General features: G+C 36.1%; 1 pseudogene; it reads right to left on the bottom strand.

Moving 5' to 3' along the window:
- Positions 1–401: 401 nt before the first annotated feature.
- On the bottom strand, positions 402–26937 carry LOC141719742 (calcineurin-binding protein 1-like; annotated as a pseudogene).
- Between the last annotated feature and the right edge of the window lie 858 nt (positions 26938–27795).

Genomic DNA, 27795 nt, shown 5'->3' with positions numbered 1-27795 from the left:
AAGAATTCCCCCAAATTTGCTCTCCAAATTGACAAATGTTGCACAAAAAGGGAAGTGTGATCGTTTTTAGGGTTATAAACTGCAAGTACAGACGTTCCGCTAATATTATCCGCGGAAGGGAAATATGTTCCGCGGAAAAAAAGCGCGGACAGGGTAGCATTCCGCGGAAAAAAAGCGCGGACCGGCCAATTTTTTTTTAGTGTGTTGGTTAAGGGTCCCTTGACACATGATCGTCAGAGAGGGAACAGGACCCTTCTTACATAGTCTTATATCTGTACAGTTTCCCTTTAATCTCCAACAACTGAGAACTGTTGGTCTGTATAGACAGTTTCCCTATAATCTCCAACAACTGAGAACTGTTGGTCTGTATAGCAACAAAACAATATATGATATTTCTTCACTGATAGTAAATGACTAAATGTACATACAACTCTGATGTCACTGGCTTATATCACCGGTGATTAGTGCTGACTTGACTAACTAACAATCTCAGACACAATTTTCTAGAAATATAACAAGACACGGACACAATAGACTATAGCTGCTGAATGCTAATTAACTCCAACCCTTGAATCTTGATCACTTGACTTCCCATAAGGTGCGATGATTTGTGTTGCAGACTGAACCTATTGCACCCTGCTGCTAATTTCATGTTCTTGCCTTGTATCTGTATAAGAAGTCATATTACAATTGACATAACTGGCTCTTTTACATTTCATAACCCAGATACAAGTAACATGTGCCACGTATATACAATATATGCATTAACCAAAGAATCCTTCTGCAGTAGGATCTGCTTCATTCATTGGATCAACATTGCTACTATCAGTACAATAACTTTTGAACTGGACCGTGTCTAAAGTTGCTAACAGAATCTGTTAGCTCCCAGAACTTACAATCACCCTGCATTATATTCCTTTGTAACTAAAGAAGCCAATCCTTCAGCATCAACACTCTCTGTTCCAGCAAATGAAGTTTTGTCAAGGTTACACGCTCTTCCAGTTTCAGGTAAAGATGGTGTAGCATCAATTGCTGTTTTGGCTTTGGACAATGAACATGAACACGTCACACGTTAACTTAAAGTGAATTGGGGTAGATTTAAGCTACCCCAAACAAGCTTTTGATTCTACTCACAGATGAAGCCTTTGCATATGGCAGTATATACTGAAAAACATCAGCACACTGTTCCTTCGTCTGATGGTGACCGCGGCTTGTATTTTTGTGTATGACTAGATCTTCTTCACACAACGAATCAGATCTAAGCTGCAAACCGTACAAGCAGAAAAAACACTGATCCAAGGCATTTTCAATCTTCAACTCGAGTTCCTCCCTTTCATCTTCAGTTAATTCATCGCTACATTCAGTATAATGGTTGCTTACATTGTCCGATTTGTGAACCACCACATCAAACCCATCACTAGAACCTTTGCCGTATTCTAAACCTATCTTTTCCTTTTCTAGATCTTTTTGAGATTGGATTACATTTGATGTCATCCACCTAACAGTCTCCTTTTCAAAATTACTTGTTTCATTTATCCCAGTAGGGTCCAGGACAAAAGATGAATCCAACTTTCTTAAACTTTGATAGTGAAAGCTGCTCATCAGCTGGGTCACCTCCATTCCTTTGTTAGATGAGTTTGAATTTGATTTTAGCTTCATATCCAAGGCAAATAGATGTTTTATTGCAAGTTTAAGAAATTTTCCTTCATCCTCCTCACCATCTCCACCCGCACAGCAGAGGCCATACTCTGCAAGCATTTCAGGAATTGCGACAATCAGTTCAATCTATGGCAATAAGTCAGTCAAATGAAGCATGACAAACAAAAAGGAGAGAATTAAACAGCCAAACCAACTAAAATATAGAAACATTTTCCAAGGGAAGGTGAACTTGGTTACCTGTGATTTTACAGGAACACTGGGGATCAGATGTTGAAGTTTAAAGAATGCAATTGCTGCATCAACAAAGCAGCCTTTCTGCCATTGTTCACTCTCCTCGGAAATAGCAACACCGGAAGACCTCCTAGAAAAATTCATGTTCACGATGCTGCACATGAGAGCTAGCAGCGATATTTGAATGTTGCCAATGATAAAAGTGAACTACAAATTATTGCAGATTCCCAACACTTCAGAAATAAAGCTGTTAAGGCTACTATGTAGTGGCTTTTAACAAAACATCCCCCCTGGGGTTCCTAATTGCCGCTTCAAGCGAGGAACAGACCAAAATAAATTGAAATGACAGATAATTGTGCACTCCTTCTCTTCTTCTATAATGTAACTATAGTAACATAGGATTTCACGAGCACGAATTTTGTTTTTAACAAAATAATTATTGGCTAACAGCATCCTTGTGTTAGTGAGGGTTGTACATTGACTTTATCGGCATATAATATTTTATGGAGCACAGATATTGCTTCCTATGGAAAACAGTTGTGAGAATAATGGAGTGTCTTAAATGTGCACCGAGTTAATTGGTATTTAGGGACTACGATGACATGAAAGATGCCAAATTTAGATATTAACATGAATATTGTCACTAAAGACGAAGTAACAGTTACTCTAGCGGTCAGTGCAGTGCTAGAACTAAAGTGCAACAAAGTTATATCACTTACAGAATTTCCACAAGGAGTAGTGAAGTTCTTTATTCTTGAGACATCTTGAGAGATCGCTTTCACTTCTTCCGCAACCAAGTGATTCCATCGGTTGGTTGAGCCTCTCAATTCCTCCGGAAGGGTGCTTGACTTGAATTCTGACATCTTAAATGTCGAGCTTTCCAAGGCAGGATTTGCAGAGATACCGGCTTTTTTCATTAGTATTTGCAACTTCCGACAGTGACACTTTAATTTAACCTCCACATCCAATGGCTTCACCTTTTCACAAGCTTTACTAAGAACATTTCTATAACTTTGCTATGTGGCACGAACACAGATGCAACAGGATTGTTCACAATTTTCTGATCAGCCAGAAGTGAGAAACATATACTAAATTCTTTGAGAGCCTTTGCCTTATCACCATTCAGGACGGATAACTGACCACATAACCAGTAATACCGAACCCAGAAAGAACTATTATCATTTAGCAAATAACTAAAATCAAAGCTTCTTTCAGAATTATCTTCTGAAGTTTTGTTCCCAGATGAACCCATAGAAATTGGATGCTCCAAAATTATGGACTCGATGACTTTACAAAGAAGATAATTTGCATCGGACATCGAGTCAAGTTGCACAGATGAGTCTGATGAACGAGACCCAAAATCAAAATACAGCTCTGACAGAAAAAGACTGCACTCAGGAGTCCTGTCCTGTCCCCAGTGCCTTGTCAGTTTCTCCAACTCAAGAAACTTAATAAATGCGTCCTGGTAGAGAATGCCTTTAGCAGAAACCTCTTCTAAAAGTAAGTGGGCCACATGATAAGCACCATAATTTTTTGAAGCTTTTTCGGCAAATCTGGTAACTTCATCAAATTCACTACTGTACGAATTGGTTGCAAGTCTGATTTACAACTTCTAAGCCTTTCAAGACGACTGCTGCGCCTTTCATGGGGTTGTTCTTCAAATGCATTTGGTTCTTTCACCCTAAAAACATTGCCCCTCTCTGAATTACAATAACCAGTCAATACATTCATCGCATTTGGGGTGACTGCAGGTCCTCTCCTTTCCTCAAAGCTGATGACATTTCCTGAAGTTTAAGGCAGATGTATAATCAGTCTAGTGTCTCCGTTTCTGCACGAATCTTCAGTCACTACTTTAGAACCAGTTACATTGGATGGGAGTAGTATGTCAAGTAGTGCATCAACAAGAGCTGTCCAGGTAGCTTCCGCAAGGTGGACATCTAGATTCTGGTTAAGCTTCTTTGCAGAAACACCCTCTACTATTTCATCATTTGTTGGCTTTCTTTTGTTCTGGAATTTCAAGCGGACATGTTTGGGTTCCAACTTATCTATACCTCTCGGTGCAAATGGTATTGGTTCTGACTCTACAATGGTATTTTTCACATGCAAAGCACGAGAATGGGAAGGCCAGTGTCTCAAAATTAACTCTGCAACAGAAAGGCAAGCAATTTCATCGCCAATAGCAATAAGAACTTCCATTAGTTTCTCCATGCAATTCCCTGAAGACATTGACAAGAAAACATTCATGATGCACGGCTCTATAAAAGGGGAACTTATAAATTTTTCCACATGAAAAACTTCATGGACCCATCAAAGCCACAAAAAATTACATAAAATATAACACGAAAAGATAATTTGATGCAGGACGCTTTCTACACTTGAAAAAAAAAATGTGATTATAAAAACAAAGAGGATGCATTTGTGTGTTGTACAAGAGAGAGACTCACAGTTGTTAGGACTACAAACAAGCCCTTGCTCAAATGCCCAACGGGAGATGCTCAATAAGCCCATTGAGCATGACAATGTGCCCAGCTGGTTCCAGACAACAGAATCTTTGGAATCAATCTCCACTGCTTGGAGGTAGCAACGAAGAGCGTTTTCATGAAAATTACAGCCTTGCTGAAGAAAAACGGTGGCAAGATTCTTTAATGCCAAAAATCTACAGAAAAGGGTAACTGTGTTTAGGCTGACCTGACTACTTCATGCAACTGTTGTTTTAATGATTTTATATGTATATACCAGAAGTAGCAAGTAATTAGACATATTTAAATTTTGTCAATGCATTAATTTCAAGCAATGAAAAGGTCTGATTTTTCACACATGCTAAAGACATCTGCGTACTAAAATGTGAACAAAGCCAAAACCTCCCTTCTGTTATAAATTGATTGTTATTGTCAAATATTAAATAATAAGGTTACACTTAGACTTGGAAATATTTGCATTACATTAAATTTTATGTTCCTTGTTTTGCCTATAAATAGCCTTCTTCCGAACAATGGAAAACACTATAGCCTTCTTCCGAACAATGGAAAACACACCAAGGAGCTTCCATTTTCTCTCTAGTCTGCTCTATTTCTCTCTTTCTGCTATATTCACTTTTACAGAGGTGCGATATAATACTGTTATAACTAGTATTTTACAACACGTTATCATCACGAAACTCTGCCGAAACTGAGAAGGTATAATTTTAATTTAAATATACATATATATGAGTAGACGTGGTTATACCATCTACATATAATTTATATATATGACCGAAGTAAACGTGGTTACACCCTCTACTAATAATTTAAATATATATGGCCGGAGCACCGCCTATTAAAATTATTTTACGGTACCATTTATTTTGGGTAATACCGAAATATAGTGGGAACCTTAATTTATAAATTGCATATTTATCGGATAATAACTTTGCCCATAACTAACTTATGCAGGATTGTCCACTTTAATTTATTATTGGTCGGAGATAACCTGCATACGCAGACGTCCATATAGCGGGTGAAAATTCATTTGTCATTTTATATATAGATATGTTTATATTATCAATGATAATAATGATATATACATTGATTATTGCGTACTTGTTAACGCACCCGATTAACTAGGATTTTATGTAATATTCACATTGATGAATTAATATTTAATAATTTTCGTGTTAATTCAGATTTAGTATGATAAATATTACAAACTTGTCGTTCGTTGCCTTGGACATTTCTAACGATAATTATTTATCATGGGTACAAGATGTAAAGTTGCATTTGGGTTCAAAGAAATTAAGCGATACAATAAAGATATAAAATAAATCTACGGCTGAAGAAAACTTTATCTCTATAATTTTTCTCCGACACCACATGCATGAAGATTTAAAATCTGAGTACTTAGAAGTCGAGGATCCCTTTATTTTATGGGAAAATCTAAAGGATAGGTTCGATCACCAGAAACTAGTTTATCTACCTGCAGCTGAAAATGATTGGGCTAATTTAAGACTTCGGGATTTTAAGAGTGTCCGAGCATATAGCTCTGCTTTGTTCAAAATAAGTTCTAGGCTTATTATGTGTGATAAGAAAGTTACGGAGAAAAGAAAAATAGATAAAACACTATCAACTTTTCACTCCAACAATATCAACTTAGCAGAGATGTACAGGGAGCGCAAATTTACTAAGTTCGGGGATCTTCTATCAACTCTCCTCGTCGCTGAATGAATTGGTGATTACGAATCATCAATCCCGTCCAACAGGATCTGCCCCATTACCTGAAGTAAATAACATGTCATTCCAGCAGAATGTACGTGGAAAAGGGTATAGTGGTGGACGGGGCCAAGGTCGGTACCGTGGACGAGGTCGGAGCCACGTGCATTTTCGTCCATATAACAACTCTGGTCACCAGAAGTGGCAATCTGAATCACAGAGTAAAAGAAAGGCACCACGAGGAGGAAAAACTGAAAATATTTGCTATAGGTGCGGCATGGATGGGCACTGGACACGTAATTGTCATGCCCCAAATCATCTTGTTAAGCTATACCAATCTTCTCAAAAATCAAAAGAGAAAATGGTAGAAACAAATTTCGCCAACAATAACATAGATGATTTTCGGAGAATCACAATTGGAGGAATAAGCATTAATGGTCTGAATGAACCTAACGAAACTCCCATATGGGAGGCTGAAGATTAGTTTCATATAATTACTATAGTAGTGTGTATTGTGTGCTTTATTTTGTTTGAACTATGTAGTGTGTTATGTTTTTATCAAATAAATTATGTTTATTAATTATATACATAATGGATTCTGAAGATATATGCATTGCTGATTGTGGTAAACTCATACGATTCTACAAAATCGAAAATATTTTACCCAAATAACCAAAACTGAAGCTCAAGTCAGAACAATTTCCGGCGTATCTAATATAATCGAAGGTTTTGGAAAAGCTAGTTTCGTCCTACCTAATGGTACCCACATACACATTCCAAATACATTATATTCTAGTAAGTCTACTAGAAATCTTCTTAGTTTTAAAGATATCCGACTCAATAATTTTCACATCGAAACTTCATCTGAGGCTGATAGAGAATATCTTCTTATTACTTCCGCTAATCCTAGCAACAAGAAAATCTTAAAAAAGTTTCACTCACTTTCCTCAGGTTTATATATGATGAAAATTAGAACTATTGAGTCACATAATGTCATTGCTTCCAAACTCATAGATCCAAAATCTTTTACACTTTGGCATGAAAGATTAGGTCATCCTGGCGTCTCTATGATGCGTCATATTATAGAGAATTCTACTGGTCATCCTCTTAAAGATTTTAAAGTTCTTTCCAACAATGACCTTCCATGTTCAGCATGTTCTTTAGGAAAACTGGTTACTCGACCATCCCCTACTAAAGTTCAGCTTGAAAGCCCAACTTTTCTCGAAAGGATTCAAGGCGACATATGTGGACCTATACACCCATCATCTGGCCCATTTAGGTATTTCATGGTATTAATCGATGCCTCAACTAGATGGTTTCATGTTTGTCTTCTCTCAACTCGTAATGATGCTTTTGCAAAATTACTTGCCCAAATAATCAAATTACGAGCTCAATTTCCAGATCATTGCATCAAATCAATTCGTCTAGATAATGCCGGTGAATTCACATCTGCAACTTTTGTCAACTATTGCATGTCTGTAAGAATCTCAGTTGAACACCCGGTTCCTCATGTACATACACAAAATGGGTTAGCCGAGTCCTTTATCAAAAGACTCCAACTTATTGCAAGACCACTATTGTTAAAAGCAAAATTACCTACATCTATTTGGGGTCACACAATACTTCATGCTGCTAATATTATTAAGATTAGACCAACTTCCTACAACCAACATTCTCCGCTACAACTGGTACTTGGTCAAGTTCCTAATATTTCTCACTTCAAATTTTTTGGATGTGTTGTATATGTACCGATTGCTCCACCACAAAGATCGAAGATGGGAGCTCAAAGAAGAATAGGTATCTACGTTAGTTTTGATTCCACATCTATAATTAGATTTCTGGAGCCTCTAACCGGAGACTTATTTACCGCAAGATATGCAGATTGTCATTTTGACGAGTCTATGTTTCCTCCCTTAGGGGGAGATAAACATTCAAATAAATTAATCCTAACATAACATGGAATGCGTCAGGATTATATTTTCTAGATCCACGTACCGGTCAATGCGAACTTGAAGTTAAAAGAATTATTCATATGTAAAATATCGCAAACCAAATGCCTGACGCATTTAACGATTCTAGAAATATAACTAAATCTCATATACCTGTAGTAAATACTCCAGCTAGAATAGATATACCAATTCAAAAATCAGATACAAAAGAATTGGTTACAGAATCAAAGCCGCGCCTGAAGAGTGGTAGACCGGTCGGTGCAAAAGATGTTGTACCACGAAAAAGAAAAATAAAGAAAATTGCCCCTGAAGTGGCACATGCTCCAGAAGAAGCAAATACCCCTGAAGTGGTATTATCTCCTAAAGGGATTCCAGTCCTGGAAGATACAGGATTAAACAATCATGAAATTTTAATAAATTATGTGCATGATATGAAATTATGGGATCGAAGTAAAGCCATAATTGATGATATATTTGTGTATTCCGCAGCATTGGATGTAGACATAAATTCTGATCCTGAACCACAAAGTGTGGATGAATGTCGTCGAAGAAAAGACTGGCCAAAATGGAAAGACGCAATCCAAACAGACTTAATTTCACTACGTAAAAGAGAAGTATTTGGACCTGTTGTCCAAACACCAATCGGTGTGAACCCTGTTGGAAATAAATGGGTATTCATAAGAAAATGAAATGAAAAGAATGAAAGTATGAGATATAAAGCCCGACTTGTAGCACAGGGGTTTTCTCAAAGGTCTGGCATTGATTATCAAGCGACATACTCGCCAGTAATGGATGGAATTACTTTTCGTTTAATATTAGGTATGGCATCTAAAGAAAAATTAGAAACACGTCTTATGGACGTCGTTACTGCATACCTGTACGGTTCACTTGATAGTGAAATTTTTATGAAAATCCCAGAAGGGTTAAAAATAGACGAGTTCAAGAAACCTCGTCATATATACTCCATTAAACTTCAACGATCATTGTATGGACTGAAACAGTCTGGTCGTATGTGGTATAACAGACTTAGTCGTTATTTAAAAAAGAATGGGTATATTAGTAACCAAATTTCTCCATGTGTTTTTATCAAAAAATCATAATTTGGTTTTGTGATTATTGATGTATATGTGGATGATTTAAATCTTGTCAGAACAGCTACAGATGTTGATGAAGTTGTCATATACCTAATGACAGAGTTTGAAATGAAAGATCTTGGAAGGACAAAATATTGCCTTGGTATACAAGTCGAGCACTTGCCATCGGGAATTTTCCTCCACCAATCTACATACACAGAAAAGGTTTTGAACAGATTTTACATGGATACATCTCATCCATTGACTACTCCAATGGTGGTTAGATCTTTAGAGCCTGATAAAGATATATTTCGACCACGAGAGGATGATGAAGAAGTTCTTGGCCCTGAAATCCCATATCTTGGAGCAATTGGTGCACTTATGTATCTTGCAAATAATACAAGGCCAGATATTGCATTTGCTGTGAATTTATTGGCTAAATTTAGCTCTGCTCCGATGGACAGGCATTGGAATGGGATCAAGCATATATTTCGTTATCTTCGTGGAACAATCGATTTTGGGTTATTCTTCCCGAAAAACTCAACATCTCAGCTGATTGGATATGCAGATGCTGGATATTTATCAGATCCTCATTTTGGCAAATCACAAACTGGACATGTGTTTACATATTGCGGTATAGCCATTTCCTGGAAATCGACAAAGCAAACTACAGTGGAAACCTCAACAAATCACTCAGAACTCATTGCGATTCATGAAGCCAGTAGAGAATGTGTTTGGTTGCGGTCTATCATCAAAAATATTCAGGAATCATGTGGATTACCAGACATCACTAGAAGTCCTACCATTATGTTTGAGGATAACACTGCATGCATTGATCAACTCAATGAAGGATATATCAAAGGAGACAGAACGAAGCACATTTCACCAAAATTCTTCTACACTCATGAACTTCAAAAGAATAGTGAAATTGATGTACAACAAATTCGGTCATGTGACAACCTTGCTGATTTATTCACGAAATCATTACCAAATTCAACATTTGGGAAGTTACGGCATAACATTGGAATGCGTCGACTCAAGGATTTTTACAACAAAACTTCGGAGAATGATTAGTTTTTCCGAGGGGAGATTGTACTCTTTTTCTTTCGTCAAAGTTTTTATACCATGGGGTTTTTCTTTGACAAGGTTTTAACGAGGCAGCCTATGATCCATTTTAAAATAACAATGAAAGGGGAGTGTTATAAATTGATTGTTATTGTCAAACATTAAATAGTAAGGCTAGGCTTAGACTTGGAAATATTTGCATTGCATTAAATTCTATGTTCCTTGTTTTGGCTATAAATATCCTTCTTCCGAACAATGGAAAACACACCAAGCAGCTTCCATTTTCTCTCTAGTCTGCTCTCTTTCTCCCTTTCTGCTATAGTCACTTTTACAGAGGTTCGATATAATACTGTTATAACTAGTATTTTACAACACCTTCATTATAATACATGTCTTTAAGTTGCAGTACGGACAACAAGCTTTGATATATACGGGCAAATTCTGCAATAATTAAATCCTGATTGCAACTCAACCTGGTGAAGTTACTATTAGCAGCAGAAAAAGGCCTTCGAAGTGACCCTCCTAGTTAGTTACCGGGTTTGTAAGTAAATTTAATAGCTAATTATACTTTACTCAACCACACTCCATAGGTACCTCTCATCTCCATAATTTCCATACTCGGGTCATACAAGAATAAATAGGAAGTATCAAGCAACAAGTTTATTTAGGGTCTTGGAGAAAATTATGACTAATTTATCTAGTCAAAGATGGCCATCGCAAGCACTAACGGCATCCTGCAAAAGCGAAGAGGTCTGGTTAAGTAATTTATCACGAGAACTAACGTTTGATCAAATAATAAAGGCTCATATGGCACCTGAACACTTGACAAAATAGGATCTTTTAACACTTCCTCTAAAAGCTCCCGAGCCTTTTCATAATCTTTAGACTGTAATTTCCGAAGACCTTCATGGTAAGTTTGTGAAAGATGAAATTCCTGATATCAAAGGATCCCCAAGACCTTAGGCATGAGCAGAATTCCAAAATCATAGCACTACCAAAATATTTATACACTATAGCATCATAATTAATACAATGAAAATTATGAAATTCACACATATGTATTAAATATCACATTCTCTTGGCAATCTATGTGATAGACACGTAAAGTTACGCTGGCATTTGCATATCTTTCAAAAAAAATCCTAACTTTTCATAATTGATTTTACCTCTATCTTTTAAAGCCCAATGTCTTCTCGGAGACGGCCTCTCTACCCTACAAAGCAAAGGTCTCAGGCCTGCCTAAATCCTAACACATCATATCCTCCTATATAGCATTCCAAAACCCTAACACAGACACAACAAAATCGGAAAAAAAAACCCACCAAAAAATGCATAAACAGAATCACATACATACACATGTACGTACAAACAAAGATAAAAACTTTAAAACAAATAAACCTACCGAAAAATATATCAAGAACTATAAACAACAAGAATCACATATACATACAAACAAAAACAATCAAGAAAATATAGCATTACATACCTGGGCTTCTTTAGTAGGGGTTAAGGCTCCCATTGGCTTTTAACATCTGTATCATTGATAGCTGCAATTGAAAACTACAAAAACAACAACAACAACAAGAATCAATAAAAACAAAAATTAAAAGTGACCCATTTCAGTAATAACCAAAACTAAACATAATTCAACAGAAAAAGAAAGGACTTGTGAAAAATCACCATTGTTGGATTATTTATGCTTTAGCTCGCAGCGAAATAGGAAGAAGAAGATGGTTGTGTCTTGCTTATGCTTTTGCTGCATGATTCTTTGTTGGCTTTAGCTCTGTTTGGAAGTTCCGTAGAAAATTAATCTGTTGTGAGAAAAAGTGCTGGTGGAAAAAGTGCTGCCAGAGTAATTAGATGATTGTTTGGTAATTTTTTTAAATTTATACATATTTTGAGATATAATATATAAAAATAATAATTTTGAGAAAGTTTGATAGTGAAACTCATAGCTAATTCCTACAAAAACTGAAAACAGCTTTTTTCAAAAGCATTAGGGACATGCTTTTGCTAACCGCAGCTTTTAGACCAAAAACGCTAAAAAGCTGTTGTAACTATATGCAACACCAATACCAAACAGACCCTTAATCACCTTTTGAGCGGTTTGCACAGCTTATTACAAAAACAGTGTTTTGAATTATGGACATTTTTTATTTTGGACCGAAAAAAATTAAAGAATCGGGAAAAAATCGGTATAAATTAAATGGTTCAATATTTAAAAGTTATGTTTTCAGTAAATGTCTTCAGTAAATACATGAGAATATTGGTAAAAATTTTGAGATTTAAAAAGTTATTACTTTGGATGTAATTTGAAAATTGATGTTAGAATTGCAAGAGTTTGAACAAATTGTAAAACATCTTTTATAATAAGTCATAACCTCGGTGGTATATATGCTTGTATTGTTTGCACTAAACTTTTTTTTCTGAAATTTGTAAAGGCCCCTAAGATTTGTATACTTCAAGTCTTCAAAAAAAACTGTTAAATAAATATTTTTTAAATTTAATGTTTTAATTTTTTAGGGGTATATTTTTGGGTTGGGCGGAATATATTTGATTGATACAAATCTGGCTGGGATAAATACAAGGGTATATTTAATCGAGATTTTAAAGAATATTTTTGGATTTTAAAAAATACAGGATATTCAATTTGAATTTTACAAAATCATTTAAAATCTGGTGATATTCAGTAAATATTAAAAAAAGTCTTTTTAAATTTGTTGATATTCAATTTGATTTGAAAAATATCCATTATAATATTTTTAAAGTCTTTTCATAGTAAAGTATATCAAATTGTTATGACTCATTCACGTGTAACATTTTTACGAGTACCTACGCATGTTAGACAAATAGATGAGATGATGTAAATTTTAGACTACTGAATAAAATTTTCTGATTGTTACTAAGGTCTTTTCTTATGAACAATAAGAACACATGTAACCATTATTTTGCTTAACGCTCAAAAATCATTTTATTTATATTCAAGTGTTTTACCAAGTAATAAGAGCGACAATGGTTCCTGTAGTTTTCTTTGCATATCACGATCATGTTTTTTTTTGGAGCATCTATATATTTTTCTAATTGTTCGTTAATATAATTAAGAGGATGATCATTTCAAAATACGGTGTTGTGATTCCTTACATTTATAAGAAGGAATACGGTGCATCTATACGTTTTTTGTTGTCCGGTAATTATAATAGAAATGTGACTGTTTATTTTTTATATTTTTAAAATGTCAGATAATAAGTGTGTGTGGCGCGAATAAAAGTCCATAGTCTTTTATAATAAGTCATAACCTCGGTGGTATATATGCTTGTATTGTTTGCACTAAACTTTTTTTTCCTGAAATTTGTAAAGGCCCCTATGATTTGTATACTTCAAGTCTTAAAAAAAACTGTTAAAATTATTTTTTTAATTTAATGTTTTAATTTTTGAGGGGTATACTTTTGGGTTGGGCGGAATCTATTTGATTTAAAGATGCACAAAAGGCCCATCGGGCTGTGCTTTGATCGGGCCTTAAAAAGCCCGGACTTTGACCGGACCGGGCTTTTAGGGCTTTGACTTTGACCTGGCCGGGCCGGGCCAGGCTTTCCGAAAATGTCAGGGCCCATTTGGACCCTCGAGGCGGGCCTCTGTTAGGGCTGAAACACGCGCTAATATTCACGCAAGTATACGCGATCGCAAGTAATATATAATAAAATCTAGTTCATTCCCACATGGATTGGTTTAAGTTAATTTCAATTAATGTATCTATGTATCACTAGTATGGTTATTATCCAATGCTAAGACGAATAACAAATTGAGGTTGTTTATAACTAAGATTAACTAAGAATTATACTAAGAACATAAACTACGAGATTAAAGAGAGTTGAATAATATATGACACAAACATGAGATTCTAACTTCATTAAATACTTTATTCAATAGCCTTTTCGTTCTTAACCTTAGCATGTAATGGTGATGACACTAATCAGATAACACGAAACTGATAAACGCTAACTTTCGTTGAACGAATACCATACTACCAGACATCCATAAAAGAGATAGAAGCTGAATACACACCAATTATATTGAGACCCTATATGTCTATAGAATTTGACAACATAACGATTTAATGCACAAGTTATCTATCGTGATTACATAGGGCAAGTAAGATGGTTAAAATTACCTACGAAACATGCATATCAAATACATGAACCTATGCTAGCATGGCAAGTTCTAAACCCTTAAATTCACTTTCACTTCATTAAAGATTAACACACTATCTTATAAGTTCACGAGCTCACAAGACGAATAAGCACAACTAAAACTAGGTTATCATACAATCACCACACACGAAGGCATCGAAACGAATTAACTAAAGAAATCCATAAATAAATCTGTTAGAACCCCACGATAACGATTAGCTCATAATCGGACTCATCATCAACGTGGGTTCCGATAAAAGCATGGTATAATAAACATTGTCTTTATACTGAATAAATAAAACCAAGTAAGAAACAAGAGTATAGGTTCACGAATAAGAAAACAAGCATACAAAGTTATAACTTAAAACAAAGAATTACAAGAATAAACTAGATCTTCTTCTCCTTGGTTGAATTGTGCTCTACGGTCTTCTTAATCCTTCTCCTTACGCTCTGGTACGTCTATTTTTGAAAAATGAACATAAGTTTTGTATATATATATATAGCAACCCATGCAGAGTAGAAGTCCAACAGATCAAAATTCCAGAAGAAATAAGATTTTATTTTCCCGACCTAGCACGGCCGCGCGCTTGATTAGCGTGGGCGCGCTGACATTCGGCTTTTTGGGCGCGGGCGCTCGCTATCACAGCGCGGGCGCGCCGTCTCTCTGGAGAAATTTCTGAATAACTAAACCAATCAACAAGCAACATCTCAACAAATACAGTTATTCGCACAAATATCAATCAAGCCCCACAAATCAACTTACAAGCCAGAAACGTGCGTATGTGCAAATGCTTACAGATATATTATCACAACTAGATCAATAATCATGACTCACTACTCATCAAAGTAATCGCAAGATTATAAATAGAAAAAAGGTAGAATCGAAATAACTTATAACACTTCAATTCTTATATTAAAGTTTTACATGGATTCACGTTTTTATTCACAACACAAAAATAACACAAATATGCTTACTTGACCGTGCAATGAGTGAGGTCCACAAAAGACTTATACAATAACACCCATGTAGTGAGCGTTAGGTTAGTGGATCCTAGACTATAAAAATCCTTAGGTCAATAGGCACAAAGTCCCCTAAGAACTTAATAACTCGAGTATTAAAGAGCCCACTCGTGATCAATTATGCATAAACACATATTTTTTTCTTTTTCTTTTTTGTTCTTTTTTTTCACAAATTTCTGAACGAATGCATTTCGATCCATCTCGTTCAACCCTAGACTACTCATATAAAATGAGTTGGCTACTAGCCATTTGACACCTAGCCACAACAACTAGCATTGAAATCCAATTTTCTCCAATTTTTAAATTTCCATGTTATTTTATCATTAAGAGAATATCTTAAATTCTAAATATAAACAAGCGATTAAACCTCGACAAACAAATAAATCATGACCATGATCTAGCCCTCAAGCAACCTATAAAACTTAGTGAAATACAATTGTCTCTAGCATGCAAATCAACTCGATAAGACTCAACATCACTAAACACGACATCACTACACTAGCATCAATATCACAAATCAATCGAAAAAATCATCTTAGGGATCATGTTATTATGCAAATACATGAAACTATATGCAACAACTATCATAAAAACTAAAAAAATAAAAAAACTACTACATGGAAAATATGCAACTATATGAACTAAACTAACATGAATATGCAACTATATGCGACTCACACAAAACACATAATCCTTAACTACTACCCCTAAACTTAAAATATTCACTGTCCTCGGTGAAGGTAATAGCAAGAAATCAGGCATACCAAATCAGAACCACGATCATCACCCTCAAGGGGTGGAGTGTCAGGAGTGTCTGGAGGCGGATACACCGAGTCCTCGCCGAATACTGGCCACTGGATGTCAACTCCTGTGGCTCTGAATGCAATCCTCAACGCCTGGGTGAGGTAATGTGCAAACCTACTATGGATGTCATGCATCGCATCCATCCTCCTAGCTAAATGCTTATACTACGTCGTACTAGAAGTATTTGGACCTGTTGTCCAAACACCAATCGGTGTGAACCCTGTTGGAAATAAATGGGTATTCATAAGAAAATGAAATGAAAAGAATGAAATTATGAGATTTAAAGCCCAACTTGTAGCACAGGGGTTTTCTCAAAGGCCTGACATTGATTATCAAGAGACATACTCGCCAGTAATGGATGGAATTACTTTTTGTTTTATATTAGGTATGGAATCTAAAGAAAAATTAGAAACATGTCTTATGGACGTCGTTACTGCATACCTGTACGGTTCACTTGATAGTGAAATTTTTATGAAAATCCCAGAAGGGTTAAAAATAGACGAGTTTAAGAAACCTCGTCATATATACTCCATTAAACTTCAACGATCATTGTATGGACTGAAACAGTCTGGTCGTATGTGGTATAACAGACTTAGTCGTTGTTTACAAAAGAATGGGTATATTAGTAAGCAAATTTCTCCATGTGTTTTTATCAAAAAATCACAATTTGGTTTTGTGATTTTTGCTGTATATGTGGATGATTTAAATCTTGTAGGAACAGCTACAGAGGTTGATGAAGCTGTCATATACCTAAAGACAGAGTTTGAAATGAAAGATCTTGGAAGAACAAAATATTGCCTTGGTATACAAGTCGAGCACTTGTCAACGGGAATTTTCCTCCACCAATCTACATATACAGAAAAGTTTTTGAACAGATTTTACATGGATAAATCTCATCCATTGACTACTCCAATGGTGGTTATATCTTTAGAGCCTGATAAAGATATATTTCGACCACGAGAAGATGATGAAGAAGTTCTCGGCCCTGAAATCCCATATCTTGGAGCAATTGGTGCACTTATGTATCTTGCAAATAATACAAGGCCAGATATTGCATTTGCTGTGAATTTATTGACTAGATTTAGCTCTGCTCCGATAGATAGGCATTGGAATGGGATCAAGCATATATTTCGTTATCTTCGTGGAACAATTGATTTTGGGTTATTCTTCCCGAAAAACTCAACATCTCAGCTGATTGGATATGCAGACGCTGGATATTTGTCAGATCCTCATTTTGGTAAATCACAAACTGGATATGTGTTTACATATTGCGGTACAGCCATTTCCTGGAAATCGACGAAGCAAACTACAGTGGCAACCTCAACAAATCACTCAGAACTCATTGCGATTCATGAAGCCAGTAGGGAATATGTTTGGTTGCGGTCTATCATCAAAAATATTCAAGAATCATGTGGATTATTAGACATCACTAGAAATCCTACCATTATGTTTGAGGATAACACTGCATGCATTGATCAACTCAAGGAAGAATATATCAAAGGAGACAGAACGAAACACATTTCACCAAAGTTCTTCTACATTCATGAACTTCAAAAGAATAGTGAAATTGATGTACACCAAATTCGGTCATGTGACAACCTTGCTGATTTATTCATGAAATTATTACCGAATTCAACATTTGGGATGTTACGGCATACCATTGGAATGCGTCGACTCAAGAATTTGTTACAACAAAACTTCGGAGAATGATTAGTTTTTCCGAGGGGAGATTGTACTCTTTTTCTTTCGTCAAAGTTTTTATCACATGGGGTTTTTCTTTGACAAGGTCTTAACGAGGCAGTCTATGATCCATTTTAAAATAACAATCAAAGGGGAGTGTTATAAATTGATTATTATTGTCAAACATTAAATAGTAAGGCTAGGCTTAGACTTGGAAATATTTGCATTGCATTAAATTCTATGTTCCTTTTTTTGGCTATAAATATCCTTCTTCCGAACAATGGAAAATACACCAAGCAGCTTCCATTTTCTCTCTAGTCTGCTCTCTTTCTCCCTTTCTGCTATATTCACTTTTACAGAGGTTCGATATAATACTGTTATAACTAGTATTTTACAACACCTTCATTATAATACATGTCTTTAAGTTGCAGTACGGACAACAAGCTTTGATATATACGGGCAAATTCTGCAACAATTAAATCCTGATTGCAACTCGACCTGGTGAAGTTACTATTAGCAGCAGAAAAAGGCCTTCGAAGTGACCCTCCTAGTTAGTTACTGGGTTCGTAAGTAAATTTAATAGCTAATTATACTTTACTCAACCACACTCCATAGGACCCTCTCATCTCCATAATTTCCATACTCGGGTCATACAAGAATAAATAGGAAGTATCAAGCAACAAGTTTATTTAGGGTCTTGGAGAATATTATGACTAATTTATTTAGTCAGATGAAAATAACAAGGCATATCTCTCCTCCAATCATGCCCCCACAGAGTAAATTTCATGTACCGAAAAAATAGGTGGTGCATAAACACACAGAGAAGACACAGATGGGAGGGTAAATCTATACATGTATACTTTCCTACATCTATTACACAAACTATACCTCAAAAATTACAATAATTATAGATTTTCTGTAGTGTCTTAATAAGGTGAAAATTGTCTTTTTATGCCGTGATTATCGAGATAATTTTCCCTAGGGAGATACATAAGGGTGTGCAAGTTCTGTAAACACTCATCAGTCGTTAGTGAGATCTGATTCCAGAAAAGAACGTTAAAAAATGGAATACTTAATGGATTTCATTGCAGAAAAAGGAGAGGGAACAACTGATTATTAATAACCACATACACTGACTAATTTCAAAGATTAAAAAAGCCTGCACTTCCGGTATCTACCATAGTCCCACTTTATTAAAAGATGATATATCCACAAAGAAATATGGAACATATCCAGCATGTTATATAAATATATCTAAAATTGACTTCTTTTTACACATCAGCGAATGTAGCCAAGAAGGCATAATATTGTGTCTAACACAGACTTATATCATCTTTACTCCTCCTGGGTAAAACAATAGTAACATAGATATTATATAAGAGTAAAACTTATAATTCATAATAATTTTCCAGAACTAAGGGTATACCTTGTAAAATTCCTGATTTAAGTGGATGACAATTCACGACATTTTAATAATTAACAGGTTCAACAAAAAAACTGTACAGTCTTGCTTTATCCTAAATATTTGGCATTCAGGGGAAAACTAACAAAGCACTTACTTTATATAAACTTAATGCTTTAGTACTGGAAGTAGAACCATCCTTAAAACAAAGTCCACGGAAGGAAAATGTGACACAGAATAGAAAACCCTGTTAGCTCAAACACCAGACTTGATGATGTGTAAAACTTAAATAAATTCCAAAGTGAGACCCGAAAAACAGATACATTGAATTAATTAAACACCATGGAAATCAAAACTGAACCTGAGCTGTAAAAGATGGCCATCGCTAGCACTAACGGCATTCTGTAAAAGCGAAAAGGTCTGGTTAAGTAATTTATCACGAGAACTAACGTTTGATCAAATAATAAAGGATCATCTGGCACCTGAACACTTGACAAAATAGGATCTTTTAACACTTCCTCTAAAAGCTCCCGAGCCTTTTCATAATCTTTAGACTGTAATTTCCGAAGACCTTCATGGTAAGTTTGTGAAAGATGAAATTCCTGATATCAAAGGATCCCCAAGGCCTTAGGCATGAGCAGAGTTCCAAAATCATAGCACTACCAAAATATTTATACACTATAGCATCATAATTAATACAATAAAAATTATGAAATTCACACATATGTATTATAATATCACATTCTCTTGGCAAACTATGTGATAGACACGTAAAGTTACGCTGGCATTTGCATATCTTTCAAAAAAAATTCTAACTTTTCATAATTGATTTTCCCTCTATCTTTTAAAGCCCAATGTCTTCTCGGAGACGGCCTCTCTACCCTACAAAGCAAAGGTCTCAGGCCTGCATAAATCCTAACACCTCATATCCTCCTATATAGCATTCCAAAACCCTAACACAGACACTACAAAATCGGAAAAAAACCCCACCAAAAAATGCATAAACAGAATCACATACATACACATGTACGTACAAACAAAGATACAAACTTTAAAACAAATAAACCTACCCAAAAATATATCAAGAACTATAAACAACAAGAATCACATATACATACAAACAAAAACGATCAAGAAAAGATAGCATTACATACCTGGGCTTCTTTAGTAGGGGCTAAAGGCTCCCATTGGCTTTTAACATCTGTATCATTGATAGCTGCAATTGAAAACTACAAAAACAACAACAACAAGAATCAATAAAAATAAAAATTAAAAGTGACCCATTTCAGTAATAACCAAAACTAGACATAATTTAACAGAAAAAGAAAGGACTTGTGAAAAATCACCATTGTTGGATTATTTATGCTTTAGCTCGCAGCGAAATGGGAAGAAGAAGATGGGTGTGTCTTGCTTATGCTTTTGCTGCATGATTCTTTGTTGGCTTTGGCTCTGTTTGGAAGTTCCGTCGAAAACTAATCTGTTGTGAGAAAAAGTGTCGGTGAAAAAAGTGCTGCCAGGAAAATTAGATGATTGTTTGGTAATTTTTTTTAAATTTATGCATATTTTGAGATATAATATATAAAAATAATATTTTTGATAAAGTTTGATAGTGAAACAGATAGCTAATTCCTACAAAAGCTGAAAACAGCTTTTTCCAAAAGCATGAGGGATATGCTTTTGCTAACCGCAACTTTTAGACCAAAAACGCTAAAAGGTTGTTGTAACTATATGCAACACCAATATCAAACAGACCCTTAATCACCTTTTGAGCGGTTTGCACAGCTTATTACAAAAACATTTTTATTTGTTTTGAATTACGGACATTTTTTATTTTGGACCGAAAACAATTAAAGAACCGGGAAAAAATCGGTATAAATTAAATGGTTCAATATTTAAAAGTTACGTTTTCAGTAAATGTTTTCAGTAAATACATGAGAATATTGGTAAAAATTTTGAGATTTAAAAAGTTATTATTTTGGATGTAATTTGAAAATTGATGTTAGAATTGCAAGAGTTTGAACAAATTGTAAAACATCTTTTATAACAAGTCATAACCTCGGTGGTATATATGCTTGTATTGTTTTCACTAAACTTTTTTTTCTGAAATTTGTAAAGGCCCCTATGATTTGTATACTTCAAGTCTTCAAAAAAAAACTGTTAAATAAATATTTTTTAAATTTAATGTTTTAATTTTTGAAGGGTATATTTTTTGGTTGGGCGGAATATATTTGATTGATACAAATCTGGCTGGGATAAATACAAGGGTATATTTAATCGAGATTTTAAAGAATATTTTTGGATTTTAAAAAATACGGGATATTCAATTTGAATTTTACAAAATCATTTAAAATATGGTGATATTCAGTAAATATTGAAAAATGTCTTTTTAAATTTGTTGATATTTAATTTGATTTGAAAAATATCCATTATAATCTTTTTAAAGTCTTTGCATAGTAAAGTATATCAAATTGTTATTACTCATTCACGTGTAACATTTTTACGAGTACCTACGCATGTTAGACAAATAAATGAGATGCTGTAAATTTTAGACTACTGAATAAAATTTTCAGATTGTTACTAAGGTCTTTTCTTATGATCAATAAGAACACATGTAACCATTATTTTGCTTAACGCTCAAAAATCATTTCATTTATATTCAAGTGTTTTAACAAGTAATAAGAGCGACAATGTTTCCTGTAGTTTTCTTTGCATATCACGATCATGTTTTTTTTGGAGCATCTATATAATTTCTAATTGTTCGTTAATATAATTAAGAGGATGATCATTTCAAAATACGGTGTTGTGATTCTTTTCATTTATAAGAAGGAATACGGTGCATCTATACGTTTTTTGTTGTCAGATAATAAGGGTGCGTGGCGCGAATAAAAGTCCCTAGTCTTTTATAATAAGTCATAACCTCGGTGGTATATATGCTTGTATTGTTTGCACTAAACGTTTTTTTCCTGAAATTTGTAAAGGCCCCTATGATTTGTATACTTCAAGTCTTCAAAAAAACTGTTAAATAATTATTTTTTAAATTTAATGTTTTAATTTTTTAGGGGTATACTTTTGGGTTGGGCGGAATGTATTTGATTTAAAGATGCACAAAAGGCCCACCGAGCTATGCTTTGATCGGGCCTTAAAAAGCCCGGACTTTGACCGGACCGGGCTTTTCGGGCTTTGACTTTGACCTGGCCGGGCCGGGCCAGGCTTTCCGAAAATGCCAGGGCCCGTTTGGACCCTCGAGGCGGGCCTCTGTTAGGGCTGAAACACGCGCTAATATTCACGCACGTATACGCGATCGCAAGTAATATATAATAAATTCTAGTTCGTTCCCACATGGATTGGTTTAAGTTAATTTCAATTAATGTATCTATGCATCACTAGTATGGTTATTATCCAATGCTAAGACGAATAACAAATTGAGGTTGTTCATAACTAAGATTAACTAAGAATCATACTAAGAACATAAACTACGAGATTAAAGAGAGTTGAATAATATATGACACAAACATGAGATTCTAACTTCATTAAATACTTCATTCAATAGCCTTTTCGTTCTTAACCTTAGCATGTAATGGTGATGACACTAATCATACAACACGAAACTGCTAAATGCCAACTTTCGTTGCACGAATAACATACTGTCAGACATACACAAAAGAGATATTAGTTGAACAGACACCAATAATATTGAGACCATATATGTCTATAGAATTTGACAACATAACGATTTAATGCACAAGTTATCAATCGTGATTACATAGGGCAAGTAAGATGGTTAAAATTACCTATGAAACATGCATATCAAATACATGAACCTATGCTAGCATGGCAAGTTCTAAACCCTTAAATTCACTTTTGCTTCATTAAAGATTAACACACTATCTTATAAGTTCTTGACGCTCATAAGACGAATAAGCACAACTAAAACTAGGTTATCATACAATCACCACACACGAAGGCATCAAAACGAATTAACTAAATAAATCTGTTAGAACCCCATGATAACGATTAGCTCATAATCGGACTCATCATCAACGCGGGTTTCGATGAAAGCATGGTATAATAAATATAGCCTTTATACTGAATAGATAAAACCAAGTAAGAAACAAGAGTATAGGTTCACGAATAAGAAAACTAGCATCCAAAGTTACAACTTAAAACAAAGAATCACAAGAATAAACTAGATCTTCTTCGCTTTGGTTGAATTGTGCTCTACGGTCTTCTTAATCCTTCTCCTTACGCTCTGGTACGTCTCTTTTTGAAAAATGAACATAAGTTATATATATATATAGCAACCCATGCAGAGTAGAAGTCCAATACATCAAAATTCCAGAAGAAACAGGATTTTATTTTCCTGACCTAGCGCGGCCGCGCGCTTGACCAGCGTGGGCGCGCTGACATTCGGCTCTTTGGGCGCGGGCGCGCGCTATCACAGCGCGGGCGCGCCGTCTCTCTGGAGAAATTTCTGAATAACTAAACCAATCAACAAGCAACATCTCAACAAATGCAGTTATTTGCACAAAGATCAATCAAGCTCCACAAATCAACTTACAAGCCAGAAACGTGCGTGTGTGCAAATGCTTACAGATATACTATCACAACTAGATCAATAATCATGACTCACTACTCATCAAAGCAATCGCAAGGTTATAAATAGAAAAAAGCTAGACTCGAAATAACTTATAACACTTTAATTCTTATATCAGAGTTTTACATGGATTCACATTTTTATTCACAACACAAAAACAACACAAATATGCTTACTTGACCGTGCAATGAGTGAGGTCCACAAAAGACTTATACAATAATACCCATGTAGTGAGTGTTAGGTTAGTGGATCCCAGACTATAAAAAGCCTTAGGTCACTAGGCACAAAGTCCCCTAAGAACTTAATAACTCGAGTATTAAAGAGCCCACTTGTGATCAATTATGCATAAACACATATTTTTTTCTTTTTCTTTTTTGTTCTTTTTTTTCACAAATTTCTGAACGAGTGCGTTTCGCTTCATCTCGTTCAACCCTAGACTACTCATATAAAATGAGTTGGCTACTAGCCATTTGACACCTAGCCACAACAACTAGCAATGAAATCCAATTTTCTCCTATTTTTAAATATCCATGTTATTTTATCATTAAGAGAATATCCTAAATTCTAAATATAAACAAGCGATTAAACCTCGACAAACAAATAAATCATGACCATGATCTAGCCCTCAAGCAACCTATAAGACTTAGTGAAATACAATTATCTCTAGCATGCAAATCAACTCGATAAGACTCAACATCACTAAAGACGACATCACTACACTAGCATCAATATCACAAATCAATCGGAAAAATCATCTAAGGGATCATGTTATTATGCAAATGCATGAAACTATATGCAACAACTATCATAAAAACTAAAAAAAATAAAAAAACTACTACATGGCAAATATGTAACTATATGAACTAAACTAACAGGAATATGCAACTATATGCGACTCACACAAAACACATAATCCTTAACTACTACCCCTAAACTTAAAATATTCACTGTCCTCGGTGAAGGTAATGGCAAGAAATCAGGCATACCTAATCAGAACGAGGATCATTACCCTCAAGGGGTGGAGTGTCAGGAGGGTCTGGAGGTGGATACACCGAGTCCTCACCGAATACTGGCCACTGGATGTCAACTCATGTGGCTCTGAATGCAGTCCTCAACACCTGGGTGAGGTTATGTGCAAACCTGCTATGGATGTCATGCATCGCATCCATCCTCCTAGATAAATGCTTATACTGCGTCGTACTCAAACCAGCACTACTCTGTGCTTCCTCCTCCTGCTGCTGCTGCGATCCCAAAGGCCTATCCTCCTCTCCCAACTGATCTCTCCAAGCTGCTCGACGAGCCTGCGAAGTCCCACCAGCATAAGTCTGATCCGCTGGCCTTCCACTTGGCAGATGATCATAAGAATATCCAAGCTCCTTAGAATCGGGCTTTCCACCATACCACTATATCATATTCAACAATGTCGAACTATCAATCGGAGCACTAGGGAGTTGCAGCTGCTCATGTGCGGGCCAATGAACGCCAACCGCCACACACAACTTCGTCACAATGGACGTATAGGTTATCAAACCCGTAGTACTCCCTCGCAAGAACCTCAGAATAACCTGATGGATAACCATCCCAAGATCCACATAGTCTCCCTGCAGAATCCCCCACAACAAACGTGCACGCTCCACAGTAATCTCATGCACATGAGAAGATGGCATGATATTAGCATAAATAAATGAATTTCATACACGTGCAAACCTGTTCATGCACGAAACAGGAAACGTGGCATACTCATTCGTGCCCTTCTTTAACTTCCAATAAGTCTCAGGCACACAAAGGGTAGCAACAATCAAATCCAAGTTAAACTCCTCCGGAGTCTTCTCGTTCCAGTTCTCCTGCTCCTCCTTCCTCTCGGGCTGCGCAATCACCCTACGAATAGTCTCAGGGCTTATCCGCCTTAACATTAGCATAAAACTCCCGCACCACACTCATGGGCATAGCAGCAGGTGTTTCGCAAAAAATAACCCATCCCATCTCCAAGATCATCTTCAATAACTTACCATCTTTCCCGGATGGTATAAAAACCACGCTCCTTGGATATAGGCTTCGAAAGCAGCCTCGCATACTCCGCCTCAGCCTCGAGAGTTGAAAACCTAGGCCTCACACCACCTGCACTCGAAGAATTGGTGGTGTTGCTGCTTACTTGAGTTCGCTGTCTTTTTGGTGCCATTGAGATTGAATAAGTTTGAGAGAAAAGAAGTTTGTAAGAGAGATTTGTGTGTTTGAGAATTTGAGAAGTGATGGAGAAGTTTGTGTATAAGTGTATGTATATATAGGAGATTGAGAGATAATTAGTTATAGAAAAGGAGTGGGAATTGATTATGGGAATAATGGGTTTGATATGGAGAGGGAAATTTGGGATGTGGAAGAGTAAAATTCGGGTGGTAATTGATTTTGTATTAAAATTCCCGAATTCCTCTTCTTTCATGCCTTATACTTTTTTTCGAACACAGGGACCCAGCGCGGCCGCGCGAGACCTTGGCGCGGGCGCACCGTGCTTCTGACTTTTTAGCGCGGCCGCCCCTCCAGGCAGCGCGGCCGCGCGCAGTTTCTGGAATGTCATCGCGGCCGCCCCACTCTTCAGCGCGGGCGCGCCGTGCTACTGTAGTTGGCCCTGATTTTTTCTGTTTTTATGATTTTTTGGTGTTTTCTCTTTTCTTTCAGCTTACTCTACCTACTAATGTACAACAAACATGGGTTGCCTTCCAAGAAGCGCTTTGTTTATGTCGATAGCTTGACGTAGAATCTCGAGATCACGTAGACAATAAAATGGCACTAACAACCTCACAGTTTGCCGTATTCCCATAGTAGTGCTTCAACCTCTGACCATTTACCTTGAATGCTTGGCCTGAATCATTCTCAAAAATCTCCACAGCTCCATGCGGAAACACAGTTTTGATTATAAAAGGCCCGGACCATATCGACTTCAATTTTTCGGGAAAAAGACGGAGACGAGAGTTAAATAACAAAACTACCTTTGCATCATTTGTCAGAAAAGCCTTGACTTTATCCCATTTCGATACATAATCGACTGCCAAAAAGATATACTGATTATTGTAAGATGAGACAAACGACCCCATGAAGTCGATTCTTCAAACATCGAAGACTTCAACCTCGAGAAGCCCATTAAGAGGCATTTCATCCCTCTTGGACATATTACCCACACGCTGGCATCGATCACACTTCAAAACAAAGTGATGCGCATCCTTACACAATGTAGGCCAGAAGAATCCCGCTTGAAGGACACGAGCTGTTGTCTTCTCTCCACCATAGTGCCCTCCATAAACAGTCGAATGACAGTCTCGCAAGATCCCCCCCCCCCGTTTCGCTGTATGGAATACATCTCCTGATGATTTGGTCAGCTCCTTGCCTAAACAGATATGGTTCATCCCACATGTACCACTTTACCTCATGAATAAACTTCTTCCTTTGAGCGTACGACAAGTATGGAGGCATGATATTACTCACAAGGTAGTTCACAATGTCTGTAAACCACGGTTCTTCCTCTTGCACTCCAAACAGCTGCTCATCGGGAAAAGACTCATTTATCAATGTCTTATCCTGTGAAGTTGCGCTTGGATCTTCCAAACGAGAGTGATGATCATCGACTTGATTTTCAGTACCTTTTCAGTCCTTGATCTTTAATTCAAACTCCTGAAGCAAAAGAACCCATCTAATCAATCTAGGCTTCGAGTCCTTCTTTGAGACGAGATATCGAATTGCAGCGTGATCAGTGAAAACTGTCACCTTCGTCCCAAGCCAATAAGATCGAAACTTCTCAAAACCGTAGACAATAGCCAGAAGTTCTTTCTCAATAGTAGTATAATTCGATTGAGCACCATTGAGGGTTTTACTAGCATAGTAGACCACATGAAATATGTTGTTCTTTCTCCGCCCATGAACTGCTGTAACGACCGAGAATTTTGCGTCGTAATTAA

Source organism: Apium graveolens, chromosome 4 (assembly GCF_009905375.1).
Source record: "Apium graveolens cultivar Ventura chromosome 4, ASM990537v1, whole genome shotgun sequence".
Lineage (NCBI taxonomy): Eukaryota > Viridiplantae > Streptophyta > Magnoliopsida > Apiales > Apiaceae > Apium > Apium graveolens.
The sequence above is the reverse complement of the archived record's forward strand: the minus strand, read 5'-3'. Positions and strand labels throughout refer to the sequence as shown.